We start from the raw sequence: 18,136 nt of genomic DNA on the forward strand, positions 1-18,136 counted from the left end.
GACATAAATGTTCCATACTTTCACCCAACGATTTAATAAAAAGAAAATACATTTTCTAACCGCTCTATACTTTCACCTAACGATTTACTAGAATAAAGAAAAAAGAAAAGACATTTTCTAACCGCTCCATACTTTCGCCTAACGATTTAATAATAATAAAAAAGGAAAGGACATTTTTTAGCCGCTCCAGACTTTCACCTAACAATTTAATGGAGAAAAGGCACTTTTCTAACTGTTATGGACTTTCACCTAACAGTTGATTGAAAAAGAGAAGATATCCCAGAATCTGTTAATTTGGAAGCCTGGCCAAAACATAATTATTTTCATGTATCATTTCCTTTTGTTTAATTATGTTTTCTCCTTTTAACTATTTGTTTTGTTTGTGTTTCAGATTTTTTTACCTAATTAATAAAGTGTTTTCAACGTAATAGTTGTTTTCGTTATATAAATTTTAGTTTATCTGTCTGCCCAACGCACGCTTTCTAACGTTTGACTGCTAGACGGTATTGTAGGTACCTGAAAGCAAGAATATTGGATAAAGAAGGTGTTTATTTTTTTTTCGAATTCATCGTTATCGTTTATGCATATAAGGTCATATATATATATATATATATATATATATATATATATATAGATATAGATATAGATAAAGAGAATTTACATGAACGCAATTTATATGGCTATTTTAATAACTATTTTAAACAGGTTATAATAAGTTTAGGTTTGTTGATAAATACACATATTAATATAAATATACATGGGTATGCGAGTAATGTAATATAACTCAGTAGAAAACAATATATGGCATAATAAGAGTGCTATGACAATAGAAAAAAAAACAACATAAATTTACTAAGCCACCAAGGAAAAGACAAAAACAGTGATAACAACAATAATCGCTCCTGATGATAATTGGATGCACCGATAGAAAACGCCAGAGAAGAATATGAGTGAACAACACATTTTGGTGCCGTTTCATACAATATACCTCCGCGAATTGAAAAGATATCTAGAAAAATCGGAAAATTAAATCAGATGTGCTTGTATATATATATATATATATATATATATATATATATATGAATGGAAATGTATAAAAAGGAGTACGAAAAGTATAAAAGCTTATAACTTTTCTTTATTTGTTTTCAATTGGTGATGTGCAGGAATACAAAATAATATTATGAAAAAAATTAAAAAACTTTTTTTATAAGTACATAATTTTCGACCGATCCTTCAGTCTTCATTGGTGTAGTGAAAGTATCTATCTCTCTCTCTCTCTCTCTCTCTCTCTATATATATATGTATATATATATATATATATATATATATATATATAGATATATATATATATATAGATATATATTGTTTATGTAAGTGTGTAGAAAAGAGAGATAAATGGATAGATATACAGGGACAGTAATTTGCATATGTTTTAGCCAATCTTTCTTTGGTATACTCATCCATGTGTTAATTATCCGGTCGCATTGTTTGTAGTGAACCTACGACATTTGTAAAGTCGTCGGGGGTTCTCTAAAGTATGTGGTCTCGATGAAGACAATAATATCCTCATGGAGCGCTAATTAGTCTGGAAATAGTATATGACAAGAAGATAGACACACAATTTACTAGGCTGCCGAGTGCCATGGTAGATGTGTTTGTATGCCATCACATTATACTTAAAAGCAGATGATAAGAATTCATCATTCACGCATTTTTGGTCTGATAATAACATGTTTTTAGTTACAGGTGTACCATTTTGTGTATGGTGTTGTTGTTTTTTTATTAACTGTAACCGATTTTTTCAATACTACCAACCTAATATGTAGCATCGATTTAAAAAGTTAAAGTAAGGAAAAAAAACATGAATAAAGAGAATACTTTATATTCTTTTTCTCTAAGTTTGTTTGCTGGTTCGTCTTTCTGTGCCTTTCAGTAGATATCAGAAGCTGTTTTGTCGATGAGGTTGAAATTTTGTATATACCGTTACTATTATAAGTTGCAACGATCGAAGTATTTTAATACCCATTCGTAGAGTAGCTGTAGAGTAATGGAGCAATATGAATAGTATTTAATGCAAAAATGAGCACAAATTTACGTATATCCACCCAGTTATTAAACATATTGCAACTTTGCACATATTGCAACGTTGCACATATTCAACGGTCAAAACTTTGGTAATAAAAAATGGGAACGATAATAATTCAAAAATGTTGTATGAAATTCTTTGTTTTATGAAAAAAACTTTTGGATTCTAACAATAAAAAAGGAATGAATACGAACATTATCTCGTCGTATTGAAGTAACCATTATGAGTATTAACAAATCTGTAATGTTTCGAAAATACTCAGTTGCATACAAGTTTTCGAGAACATTACAAGTAAACGACGATTTATTACGACGCAAATGATTTGAAATGGAAGCGATTTTAAAACAACGTATTATCATTATTGCTAAGTAATTGGATTAAATATTACATTAGAGTATTCACTTTTAAGGCGTAATTGTATTTAATTCAGTTTTTTATTCAAACCTTCCTACGGAGTACATTCATAGAGACAAATTATCAAAGTGGTGTTTAAAATAACCATCACCTAATTTCAAATGAGATAAATAATTTTTACATGTTAGGAGATTCATAAATTTAGCAAATACCGTAATTCTATGTCATCCATAATTACCTTACGGTATCTTTTTTCTTTATATAAGGCTTCGCTTTTAATTAATCTTTTCTTTTCCAACATTATTATTAGTCATGGTTTAATTATAACCTAATATCTTTTTTTTTTAATTATGCCTATTCTGCAATAGTTTTAGTTATACTCCTCCACTACGGCTTAGTTCTTCTCAAATCCATTTCCACACTCTTATTCATTTTAAGGCCATTTATAATTCGAGTCATTCTCTATCTCTATGATAAAATTCAAAATAAGCTCTCATTCTATGCGTACAACTTGAATGATTTCCTGTTTTTTATCTAACAAATCAGCATTAGATGTGACTATGTCGAAAAGCTTCTAAAGTACATGAAGTAATCTTTTTTCTTAGTATGAGTGGATTTATTTGCTTTTCCTTAAATTGATTACTTTCATTTATAATTGTTTTTTTTTTACTTAGTTCGCTGAGATATCTGGCTAAGGAAATTAAAGGTGTGCTATCATTGCAATCTAGAACAACTTGAAAAGGGCAAATATGATTTTTATATTTTTTCCTTAAATATTGTGCTTGCGGAGCCGACATAAGCTTTATGATAAATTAGAGTGGCTTCATTATATTTATATGCAGCACTTGTAGTTACACATTATATCTTTACTGGGCAATAATTCCTAGTTCTACAATTACAATTATAATTATCTTTCATGTTTGTATTAATAAGGATTTCCACAACTTAAGGTGGCTAACATGCTGTACCTTAGCAGTGTTATATCCTATACTACAAGTAGTTATTTTTTTGTAATTGGGAAAAACACTTTAATAGTGTTTTTCAAATGTTTCCTTAATCTACTATCTTTAGGAAAATTTCTATCAATAGTGCAAAAAATGTTTTGGGGGATATTTGATACAATGCGTTTACTATATGGTGGATTAAATCATATAATCGGTCGTCTACTATTTTTATAATTTTCTTGTTTTTTAGTAGATGGCAAAAAGTTATGCTCGTATAGGTTTAACATTTTGCGTGGGTCTGTTTCAGTAAGATTTTTATTGGTTCTATTTCACCTCTTATATTTTTTCGCCTCCTAAGTGTATACATAATTTAAATCTAGTAATGTGAATAGCTCATTATGAATTCAAATATGGCATTAAGAATGTGTTTGTCGCACTCGTGATCTTAAAAATTAACTTCTTTTCTTTCTTTTCCGTATCGATGTTTTCGATATTTTATCTATAACCAGTAGACGTGTTTGCTGCTTTTATATCATGTCGGATATTTATGTGTTTTAAATCTTTTCAAGTTGTTTTAAAATTACTTTAACCTTGACGAACTAATGTAGAGATTAATAGTAATCGTGCTGGCTAAGTAGGTAAGTCCGAAATATGCTGAAATGTAATATTTAGTCAGATTTGGCATAAACCACTTATTGTAAAAGGGGTAACTTTTACTTATATTTAACGATCTAAACCATCTAGTTTCTATATATTTTAGTAAAAAAATATTATGCAGTACGACTTATAATTACTACTATTAGTAATAATATTTCGACAGTCATGAGAATACTAAAGTAATATAAATATTAATGATAATAACGCCGTGAGAATATAATACAAATAATAATGAATCTTCTGATAATAATAACATTTAAAAAAATCATATTGATGAGAAAAATTGTTACAGTAATACTGAGGATATTAAGAAATAATAATAGAAATAATAGCATGAATAGAATACTAATATTGCTACTATTACTACTAATAAAAAACCTATTAATCATAATACTAATAATAAATATATAATATACAATATAAGGAATGGTAGGTAATAAAAATGTGACTATTTGTTTAATAGTATAAATAATAATACTAAAATAAAATAACTAACAACAAATAATAATAATAATAATAATAACCCCAACAATAGTAATTTTAATTAGAAAATGATGATGATGTTGATGATGATTATGATGATGATGCATCTAGTGTATGTTTAGTCAACAGCTTATAATAAAAATTATATGGTCGCTAGTATAATTTACGATATCGTTTTATAAAAGTGTTAGATGGAAGTGCAAAATAATGCTGTGAAAAGCGGTTCTTGTAATAATAGTGTTTAAAATTGAAACAATTATGTTTTAGTATGAATAGAAATATATGTTCGTCCCTTAGAAGTAAACATTAACAATATGTATTTCTACTTTTAGGGCTATACAGGCGTTTAGCACTCTAAATTATCGCTTTCAAAGTACTTTAATATCTCTGATAATCCACTGTATGATTAAAGTATAATAATTCTGTAAAACATGCAATATAATCACTTTCTGGATTAGTGTAGTAATTGCATCTTTTAAAGGCATCGCCGCTTATCAATTCCAAAAGGACACTATAGGATAAGGGTTAAAGAGTGTACAGTAGAAAATTGGAAAATAATTGAAATTCGGTAAATTCGTTAGCTTATATAGAACGGCTCTTCTAAAACATGTTTACGTTAGACTTGAACACAACCATATTGTAGTCAGCTGGAAAGCAGGAAAACGGAAGACAATTCTATAGGCGTGCAGTTCTAAAAAAGAAGCTTTGCTCATGGAATCTACGTTTAGGTTTAGGGACAGATAAAGAGTGGGGAAATTAGTGATATTGTTTTCTGCTAGACGGGTGTTTCTTGTGAAAGTTGCTCAATAGAAAACTTATTTGTGGATCGAGATTATAAAAAATATCTTTTTATACGGCTTTAAGTAAAAGTTCAGAATAATTTTATAAATGACGTGCCCTATGCCGTAACAATAACTGTTAATATGGACAAAAGCTATTTTTTTAGTATAAATAAAATAAAAGTACGCACGTTTGTAGTTAAAAATACATTTTAGCGTGCGAGATTTCGTTTACAAATTAATTAATTCTCTCTTATTATTCAATATGGACGAAAATATCTTGAAACTTGTAAATAAATTAACTTCATATGTGGGTGCATAACGTGATCAGTCTTTGGTTTTAATCTATATGTGAACTTAAAATATGATGACGCGGTAAAGAAATGCATTGCAGGAGGGCGTCATGTAGGAAGAGCTTAAATATTTAGTCAACCATTCTACAAATATAAAGGAAGCAACAACGGTATGTCTGAATAGAAGCAAACAGATTCTGACGTCACTGGAAAAGTAAGGTATTATAGAGAAGGGGCCGATTATTTGCGAAAAGGTTGTGGTGTAAGCAGAAAATATAATCAAAGGGGACGAAAATTAAATAAAATTAATCGCTATGTTAAGTACTATAGAATATATGCACAGGGGAGTTATAGTAAATTTAGGGCAAAGCATAAGGAGAAAGTATGTATCGTACTACCACCTGTAAATATGACTTGCTTGTGAGACTGACTCTCTTCGGAAATATAATATGGATTATAAAATACGGAATACAATCTGCTAATTTGTGTATAATTTACCGTTAGTTATACCAAAGTATAGATACCGTTAAATGACAATCCTTTTTTACTGCAATATTACATTCACCAGGTGAAGCTGTACAGTGTACATCTATAAAGATCCATGGAGTCATAATACAGATTTTGAATTTAAGTGTTGCTTTGTTGTCGACAATTCAATGATTAAGCTGTAAAAACTAAAGGTCGTACGATGATGACCGTCTGTCTTTGCCTTTCTCTCCATCTTTCTCTCTTCCCTTCTTTCTCTCCATCTTTCTCTCTTCCCTTCTTTCTCTCTCTTTCTCCCTCTCATCTAATATTCTCTCTCTCTCTCTCTCTCTCTCTCTATATATATATATATATATATATATATATATATATATATATATATATATATACATATATTTAAAGGTTATGGGGTTTTTTGAAGCATGAAAAACGATGTTACTTTTTTATTTAATATCTTTATAGCTATTTTTTTTTATATTTCAAGCGGGCCTCCGCTCTTGGTCACGAAAAAGTATCGAAAAAAAAATTCTCATAGCCTTTAAATCACTATCCTAGAAGCATACGTGGACTTTTACCATTATATATATATATATATATATATATATATATATATATATATATATATATATATATATGCCCACGCGCGTGTGTGTATATGTATGTAGAGAGAAAGAGAGAGAGAGAGGTATAGGTATATATAGTTGGATGGTTCGGATCACTGTTTTATAACACTACACGTTATGTCTATAATCATTACTCAAATTATACCATATAATTTTTAATCTGGAACATGTCGAAACTACTGGTCTTAATGCGTAGAACAATTGTAAAATCATATTAATTTTAGATTCAATGAATACGAATCTAAATTAATGCAAATCCGAAAACAATCCAAAAAAGTGTAAATGAGGGAATATATATTAATTTCTATCATATACTACTTATCTTGTTTCACACAAATCGAAGACATTTTCACGTGTCGCATTGAATACATATTTTCAAATCTATGCATAGGCGTTAATTAGTTTCGAATAAGATCCTATAAATATACTAACACACGCGAAGACACACACTCACACATTTAAGCACACGAAGACACACATACATACACACATACGCACACAGACACACACACACACACACACATATATATATATATATATATATATATATATATATATATATATATATATATACATATGACAATGAAACGTACATAAAATATATATTGAATTATTTCACTTGTCTTACCCTTTATTTTTGTTTCTATGAATATAAGTAATAATTATATGTATTTATGTAATTTTATCTTAACGTTTAATGGTGACTCAGTAACTACAAAAATGGATATTTTGGAAGCGAGAAGACATTTATAACTGATCAGCTCCGGAATAAAAATAGCTAAAATGTGATTTGTAATCCTAACTTTAACCTCTTACAGCCGACTCTAAATCTTTTTTAATTCTATTAAAATTTCATAGGGATAATTTTTTTTTTAATTTCTAATATTTTGATGAGGTAAGATTTAGAGATTACATAACTTAAAAGATAAGTGCCACCCTATTGTATATTTGATTACCATGAAAACATATTAAAAATTAGTTTATTGTTTATTTTAGAAAATGAGTCAATTTGCCAATCGTAAATGTCATGATCGTACAAACACGGTATCTGACTTATTTGTTTATCATCCGAAAGCATACCTAGGAGTAAATTACTAAATAAGCGCCAAGTATTTGCAAGATTTTTCGATTCGCTTAATAATCAGAAACTCTCAATACAAGACAGTGTTTATTCTACAACATCCGAATTGCTGAAGTTCTGGGCTAAAGCCTCAATACGAACACGACATGGTTATAAAATCATTATCAAACTGAAAGACTTGTACAATAAATGAAAATTACTGAAAAACAAACTGTTCCAGTAAGACAAATACCCAGAAAGCTAATGAAGCTGAATTTGCAGATTCACCTGATGGCTTATTCGATGATGCATATGTTGATGCCATAGATATGATCAAGATTGTTGGGAGAAAAGTTTTCTAGAAGCACAGCGTGAGAAGGCAGAAGAAGTGTCATGGGTCCTGTTGTTTCAAAGTTGCATAAGATAAAATGTAGATGTCTGGAAAGAATACATCTTGCAGAAATGCGAACGCAGGTAGGGGAACAGAAAAGTGATTAGGCAACAGTCAGCATAGTCGGTTATATTGAGTGAAGTTATCTCAGTTCTGATGATGTTTTAGTCACAAACAGAACACGTCATTGACCAATTAATGTTGTGATGGCAAACTTTCAGCTGCCCATGATAAAATAAAAGTAAGTGACCGAAATGCAACATACATGTGAACAACTGTTGTATAAACATTAATCACAATATCCGAGAGGTAGCTCTGAATAAAGACAAGCTCGACGACATCCCCGTGAACTGACAACCTACAAAATAAAGAGGAGCTTTTTTGCCTAATGTTCGCCTTTAATGTCCATTTGGAAGCATAAACTTCTTCTAGCACGCTCTGGAAATGAGAAGGTTTACAGATTGATAGTGATTTAATCAGGAGACAGGGTTATAAACATAGTTGGTGTTCCTCAAATGACAAGTAGTACAGGTGAAGCCCAAACAAATGCTGTTGTCTATGTTCTTAATGTATGGAATGTTCCAGACCTCCACATCAATGTCATTTGACAAAACAGTTAGAAACACAGGCAGGAATTCTGGTGCATATCCATTGTTTGAACAGAAACCAGAACGTAAACTTCTTTGATTACCTTGCAGCCATCACATTCTCGAACTGATAGTTGCAAAGCCATTTGAGATTCACATGAAAGCATCAACAAGCGGACAACAGATAACACGTTTTCAGAGATTTTCACAAAGTTGGAACACTATTAATTCTGCTTAAAACCAGAAAATGAGTGGTGAACACTTCTCGGTATTTGGAAAAAAATGAACCCCTTGCATTTGTACACATGCTGCTTCAGATCACGTGTTGATTCCAAAGAATTTCTACAGTTGGCCCTATTATTTATTGGGGACCAGCCACTGCAAAGCTTGGAAATATGAAAAACAGGTGCTTATCATCACAAAATGGCAAACACCATCTACTGTTTAAAGACATACTCACTTCGATCTCAGTTCAGATTGTCTAAAAAAGAATAAAATGCGTTGCTGCAATTCAATTTCAATTACCTACCAAGGTAGATTTCAACTTGTCACTAACCTACCAAGGTTCTTACTTCAGATTTCAACTTATCAATTACCTACCAAGGTTCTTACTTTATATTTCAACTTATCAATTACCTACCAATGGACCAAAAACAGTACTTTATTTGATGTTGTTGAAAAGCACATATAGGCGTTTCCTGATTCAGGAAAATGTACACTGACTGCTGATTGTTATGAACATTTTAAATAAAAATATGTTTCCAAATAAAGCAACATTTCTCTTATAATGCAATATACTTTATATATATTTATATAGTTTTTCATGCTACATTATAAAGAATAATTATCTCAAACTCCTGTATAACTTACGCATATATTTCATCACATATAGTGCATTGATGCATAATAAGAAAAATGATTGACTGAAGTTGCGAATATAAAACTATTGAAACTTTTAATTTTTTATTAATTCCATGCATTAATAGGAACAATATAAACACATTTGTGTTCCATTACACCCTAATATATATATATATATATATATATATATATATATATATATATATATATATATATATATATATATATATAAGTATTAGGACGATTAATCTGAATAAGAATTGGTAAAAATTGGAATTTATCGAGGGATCAGAATCGGTATCGAAATCGGAGAGATATGTCTATTTCCCGACGCCAGAAAGATTCATTTAATTATCGTTAATTATCTTTAATTTTATTTTATTATTAATAATAAAACAATAAATATTTATTGATTTTAAACAACCAATAAAGCTAAAATCTACAGATCAATCTCACGAGTTTTTTTTCCCCGTTTCAGAAAATATTTGCGCATTAAACATTTATTCTAATAATAATCGTGAAAAATAACAATAAGAGATTCATACGGAATTGAGATCGACAATCGTATCGGAATCAAAAATTTAGTCGGAATCGCGACAATTATTAGCATTAGTAAACATATACGGCATAATCAGGTTGACACACCGGTTCCCGTCAGATCACCGGAGTTAAGCAACGTTGAGCCTGGTCGTTGCTAAAATGGGTGACCACTTTGGTAATTCCAGGTTCTGTATGTAGGAGGTCGTCAACAGCTCCCTGCAAAAATTGCAAACACCTAACGTCGTCATCCCACCTATATATATATATATGCGACTGGGGACCGCTTGTGAATTTCATACTCCCATGAAACTTTCTCCTTCGGAGGAAGCCGGTTAACCCGAATAAGGTTGGTGCTGACTGCACAAATTAAAACACACACACACACACACACACACACACACACACACATATATATATATATATATATATATATATATATATATATATATATATATATATATAGGGTAACCTGGGTCAATTTCATACCTGAGACTGAGCTTCAATCTATGGTCTCCCCCGCCAAACTTTCACAAGAAACACTCGTCTAGCTGTAAACACTATCAATAATCCCCCCACTCTTTATCTGTGCCTAAACCTAAACGTAGATTCAATCAACAAAGCTTCTTTCTTAGAACTGCACGCCTGTGGAATTGTCTTCCGTTTTACTGCTTTCAGGCTGATTACAATATGGTTGTCTTCAAGTCTAACGTAAATAAGTTCTTGATGAGCCGTTCCATATAAGTTATCAAATTTACACAATTTTCATTACTAATAATTACTATATTGTACAATTTCTACTGTACACACTTTAATCATTATCCTTGAGTGGCCTCTTGGCCTTGATAATGTGGTGATGCCTATGTAAAAAAAGAGGTAATTCCATACCCACTAGGCTTAAAAAGCCGCTTATTTTAAGGGAATAATTCAATGCTTTCGAGAATCCTTCTAAAAAAGGAGATAGTTCGTAGGTGACTTCCTCTCAAAGTACTGCAGCTGGCTCTGTTGTGTAATGATCATTAATTTATTCAGCGACAAAATCCAGAGCAATCCTGAGGTAATCAGAACAATTCCACTTTTCAGTCATCTTTATACTTATAGTTATGTGCTCTCTACTGTTCTAAGTTTGTCATTTACTGTGACTTATATATGGAAAACAAGAGAGAAAACTAAAGAGTCTAGGAGTACTCTGATGTGGAATTTATGCTTTGTCAGATAAGCATGTGCTTTGGGAAATTCCATACCCCTGATTATGGAATTTCTTAGAAGATTCCAGCATATGAACTAATAGGTATTTAGCATAAAATAGGTGCCCCCTTTACATATTTCAGCCTCTCCCGCCAGTTCTTACTTTTGAATTTGCCGTTATTCTATATTTTGTGCCGTCTGTGCCTTCAACATCAAGTGCAGATGTGCCTTCCTCATCAGGACCTGTGCCTTTCAGAAAACAGATGACTCACCCTCGCCTCTTCAAATATCTACAATGACTCTAAGCTCAAGGAAAAAAGACTATAAAGGACGCCGGCTTGGTCTGAAGGAAAAATGATACCAACGAACAAAGGGCAATCAAAATGCAGTATGGAGAGAGCCTGAGCTCAGAGGAATATCTGCAGCAATTTCAAAAACACGAGGAAGAGAAAAAAGCAAAAAAAAGAGGGCAGGGTCTCAAGGGTGAGGTCAAGGGAGCGGAAGAAAACTCCGAATTGCCCAAACAATGATGGCGGCCCTGAATGTGTTCCTCCATGAGCCAGAGAAAACATTTTAACAGTTTATCTTCTGCTATGAAGTAAGGTCCATATTTTGTAAAATACAGTTGGCAGTTTAACATTCTCTCTTCATCTTTTTCTTCTTTTTTTTAGACATGCATATACTATGATATTAAATAAGTAAATGCTCAAATTTCTTGTAGGCTTTATTTCTATCTTTATATTTTGATATTTCCCATATTATACAATTGTCAGATGGAGGGTATGGAATTACTGATTTTTTCAAAGTCAACTTTTACATTTTTCTGTGTGATTCTATTAGTTCTTGGTCTGTTGTATGAGAAATGAATTGGTTGTAGTGTTTAAAAATCTATAAAAAGAGTTCATATGTCTTACCCAAACATCAAAATTCAACAACCAAAAAGTATGGTATGCAATTAACCCAGGTTATCCTGTATATATATATATATATATATATATATATATATATATATATATATATATATATATATATATATATATATATATACGTGCTCGTTGTAATATAGATATAGAATAAGCTCGGTAGGCATATATATATATATATATATATATATATATATATATATATATATATCCTAGAGCAATTTTTATATTAAGTAAGATGATTGAAAATTTATAATTAAAATTAACAATTTAAAATCGGTTTCAGAAGGAGGAACAAACAAAATCAATAAATTGTTCGATCGTTTCGGAAATGATGTTTTATTGTGATAGACATTGAGTCTTGGACAATAATTTTATCATATTTTTTGAAACTTTTACCATCCAAATGAATGCATTCTCGAAGATTTGTACGACTTTTAGAAGGCAAACAATTAAAAGATACATCTGCATTATTTTTGGTGTCTTTAGAAAAAAAACACCCAATATTTTTGCTGATGAGAAGACTTTGTTTCAAAAAACTATATGATAAAATTATTGTTCAAGACTCAATGTCTATCATAATGAAAACATCGTTTCCGAAACGATCGTACAATTTATTGATTTTGTTTGTTCTTCCTTATGAATCCGATGTTAAGTTTAATTATATATTTTACTGTATACTGCATATGACGTGCTTTGGGGTAATTACGCCAAGACGGGCTGTATGCGGCAACTATTAAAAAGTGCTCTTCTGGCAACCACGCATATAAAGAGCACTTTTTTTAATTGGTGCATTGTGCATTACCCCAAAGTACGGTATATATATATATATATATATATATATATATATATATATATATATATATATATATAGTATATGTGTATATATATAGTATATGTATATATATATATAGTATATGTATATATATATAGTATATGTATATATATAATATATGTATATATATATATATTCTCGTATTCTCGTTCCGTGTATATATATATATATATATATATATATATATATATATATATATATATATATGTATATATATATGTATATATATATATATATATATATATATATATATATATATATACTACTTAATTATCATGATTTTGGTTCAGCTTTTATATCGTGTGGCTGTAGCCGCTTGTTTTACAACTGCCATCCCATGTCGCCTTATCAATTTCTCGTATATCCCACCAAGTGTATCAGTACACCTACGCACTTTTATGCGTGGAAAACTAATTGTCTGACTTAACGAATCTATTTATCACAGTCTTTCATCCTTTCTTATCTTTTATTCTTTACTCCATATCCCGCATGTCTTCACATCAAAAGTCTGGTGTTGACCTACTTCCGCACCCGCCGTGTAGCCACCCAAGTCTTGACACTGATTGTTCAGTAAAAACTTTTTCGTATTCTCGTCCGTGTTTCTGTCAATATCAACAATTTCACATTCTTTCCCCCATATTTACACACACACGCGCGTGCGAGAACACACACACGTGAACACACACCCATACACAAACACACCCAAAAAAACACACATAAACACACAGATATATGTATACACGTATCCACGAATAGCTTTCATTTATGCATACACGTAAATGCCTATACGAGCATATACTTATATCGATGCCTCCGTTCAGTCTCGAAAGAAAAAGGCTACCCCCTGTAGGGACAGCTGCGCGTTTCATTGCTGGGCAAGGGTTGTGCAATATCCAACCACACCTTTCGTGAATCGGCACTGTTCGAGTCCAGGGCGACTGAACACAATGCCGAGATAAGCGGAGAGTACATATAGCACATGGAAGTCCCAAATTGTTACTCATGTAATACTGACTATACTGAACACAAACATACGACTAAATATATAAATAAAGATTTTTAAATATATATATATATATATATATATATATTTAAAATATTTATATATGCATATATATATATATTTATATTTAAAATATTTATATATGCATATATATATATATATATATATATATATATATATATATATATATATATACAAATGTTTTTATGGGTAGATAATTTGATAAAATATTTGAATAACATCGGACGTCGTGTATTATTAATTGTTAAGAGTTTACTTCTCCGCCTCCCCCCTTTTTCCTATATTTCAAACACAAACCATCAAAAAAGAAAATTTTACGAAGAAAATAAAACTAAAATACACTTCTAAAATATATTTCTCCTAAGCTCTAATTGTATGTTTAAAAACATAGATAAAGCAAAAAGTGATAAATAATGGGTGAGCCAGAATAAAAGCTATCGAGAAATATTTCACTTTTCAAGATAAATTTTGGGATCGGGAGAGGAATCATCGTTTAAAAACGTTGTCAAAAGACCATAAATTATTAGCGAGGCCAATATTTTTGTTGAATTTAAGGAGCAACTGTGCTCATTTTCGTAAACCGATGTGCTATTTACGTAATGTGGATGACATTTTTTATGTGTTCTTCTTGTACGAAAGCTAAGGGGTTGTTAGAAAAAACTTACTTCACCTGCATTGACGTTTACTATGGAGGGTTACGTTAATGACTCATTACAATTCTTAGATGTTTTAGTCGAAAGAGCTAATATAAGTTTATTACCAGCGTATATAGAAAACCTACATTTACAGGAAAATACATTAGCTGGGTTTCGTGCTCCCCTTAAATGAGAAAATTAAACCTTAGTTCATCGGGCATTGTATATCTGATCTAGTACTAAACTAGATGCCGGACTACAAAGCATAACTAAGATCGTTTTGGCAATGGTTATATTTGCACATAATTTAAAAATGTGTAAGGGATGAAATCTTGGCGTTTACAGCTGGAACTTTTGTGGGCCCTCAAAATTATCCCATATATGTGAAGCTCCCGTTGATTGGTGCCAAACGCAAGGAATTTTCACATAATATTTCTACAGCCGTTTCACATTGCTATTTTTCAACCAAGGTTCGAGCGGTGTTCCGTACAATAAATGCTTTCCCCTCCTTTCGAAAGGATCGTATCCTTGCCACTCAATATATTATGGTTGTTTATTGGTTTAACGGTCAGTGTGAAGCTGACTACGTGGGACATGCCATTCAACGTTTGGAGGTTAGCATTTTCCAACATGTCCTCCCATCGATACGGAGGCAGAAGAAGTGGCCAACATCTGGGCGTTTACAAGTTCATAAGTTGGCCATCACTGAACATTTATTACAGTGTCAGATCTGCACTAGCAGGAACACTGATGAAACTTTCTCAAGTTTATACAGAGCACGCTCGACAATTCACTTAAAAATTCTCGAGGCAGTTTTTATTAATTTACACAAACCTTCTCTGTGTAAACAAAGGGAATATACCCATCATTTGGAATTCATGGGTATTTATTGAGATTGTTTCCTTTTATCCTATTCCCCCATATTTTTTACCCCTGGAAAAGAATTATGTTTTTTTTTTGTACCAGGTTTTTACACAATGTTTCCTCCCCCTTCCCCTGTTGCAAACGTTAAACTTGAAAAGTGTTGGCTGAAAGATGTCGCGGTAGTGTTTGCTCTGTCCCACACCTCACTTAACGACTTTTACCTAATTTTTGTTTGTAAACATACAATTAAAACCTAGGAAAATATACTTTAGAAGCCTATTTTAGTTTTCTTTTCTTTGCAATGTTTTCTTCTTAGGTGGTTTATGTTTAAACTATAGGAAAAGGGAAAAGCAATGGCTCAACAATTAATATTGCCACTACGCCTGGTGTTCTTCAAATAATTTATATATATATATATATATATATATATATATACATATATATACATATATATACATATATATATATATATATAGAGAGAGAGAGAGAGAGAAAGGGCGAGAGAGAGAAAGAAGGAGAAAGAGATAAATAAGCACAGTTTAACAGTACACTAAATGAATTCTCTGCTTGGAATCCAGTAACGTCAGATAATCAGTGTGAAAGATGACAACAATGATTTCAACTTCTTTACCCATTAATCTTTTGCGAGATAGAAAACTTTAAAAGAATATTATCTCTCTTACTCTCGCTCTATCTCTCTCTTTCTCTAAACACACACACACACACACACACACACACACACACATAGAATAATGTTAAAGAATCGATAAAGAAAGTTAGCGGTGACCAGGACTTGACTCGTACATATTTAACTATTTTGCTTTTTTACTAGAATACTTAATTTACATATCATCCAAAGGTAATTTCTTTAATACATCCTAGATGAAAATGCTTCAAAATATATGATGATATAATAATATAGTATTTAATCACTTTTAAACCAGTTCATTAGGTTCGATGACTAGTAACGTTTGCGTAAACGCAATATGTTTAGAGCAATTATATAATAGCAAGTTTCTCACTGTTGATCAGCACTAGGTGTACAAAACGGTTTTACTACATCAAGTGATTATTAACAATCACATATTCTATAGAGATTAGTAGCAAAACCAAGCGGGTGCTAAATTTAACCACAGGTGCTTTTTTTTCCGTAAACATGACCCTGTCACGATTTTCTTTTGTGTGCTATGCAAGAAACATATCCATATCGTCAACATACTATTTTACACCTGGAGCATGCTCAATTGATAGAAAGCAGCATAGTAATGGAATTTTTCGCATTTACTTACAGATCATTTCACAAGATGCATTAACAGTTATACTATTGTTATATTTGAATTATCGAGTTAGGTCTTACTACCTTAATATGTAAACTGTCCCTCCCTCTTTTAGTTATATTTTTCTGGTGTTTTATTTTACTATTTTAACACGCCCCCGCACACACATTACTAATATTTTAGTAAAATAAACATAAAATTATTTTTTCAAAGTTTCAATCCTATTATTATTATTATTATTATTATTATTATTATTATTATTATTATTATTATTATTAATAATAATAATAATAATAATAATAATAATAATAATAATGTATTTGAAATACGATAAAAAATATAGAATAAAGGTTAAATAATAATATATCAAAATAATTTTTAGGGAAGATAAAGAAAATCGATATATATATATATATATATATATGTATATATATATATATATATATATATATATATATATATATATATATATATATATATATATACTGACTAATCATATATAAAGACTATTAACAAATATTCCAGATAAAATCACATATACCATATATTAATATACATTCATTAAATACTTTTATATGCAAAATCCGATACTGCATTTTGCTAATTCCTGCCCTTAAAAAACAGGTAAAACTAACTGATAAAATATGTAAGTCTTCTGGGGAGCTAACCGCTTCAATATGATTCCAGAAACAAATAGTGAGAAAACACGGAACATTTTGTATACTGAATATACTATATTTATAATTGTTTATGCTAGGAAGTTAAATATAGAGTTTGGGGGGGGGGAATTAGCGATTTTTGAAAATTTCAGATGGTAAAAGTTAAAAATCTAGCGATTTTCTGGGCATTTCTTTCTCCTGATCTCGCTGTTTTTTTTTTAAATCGCAGTTGCCAAAACTGCATCATTAAAAAAAAAACTACAGGCTTAATGTAAACAGAATGTGTTTACACTATCGGTAAATTTTCAATGGGTTTAATCACATGATTATTGATAATGTAACCACGTGATTGAAATTTAATTTAAATTACCCACACATAGTCGCTGTCATATAAAATATTCATCGAAAAATGGTAGGTACAGATAAAATAAATGCCGACGCTCAAAGTGTATAAATATTTTGACCCCTCCCTTTACTTAAAAATTCACCAAAAATCAGGAAAGAAACAAATTTGAATGAAAATTGCAGTATTTTTTTAAATAATGATCGCAGAATATAACGAACTAATTATTTTTACTTCACTCTAAGGG

Source organism: Euprymna scolopes, chromosome 4, assembly GCF_053919585.1.
Source record: "Euprymna scolopes isolate OS-2025 chromosome 4, ASM5391958v1, whole genome shotgun sequence".
NCBI classification, from domain to species: domain Eukaryota; kingdom Metazoa; phylum Mollusca; class Cephalopoda; order Sepiida; family Sepiolidae; genus Euprymna; species Euprymna scolopes.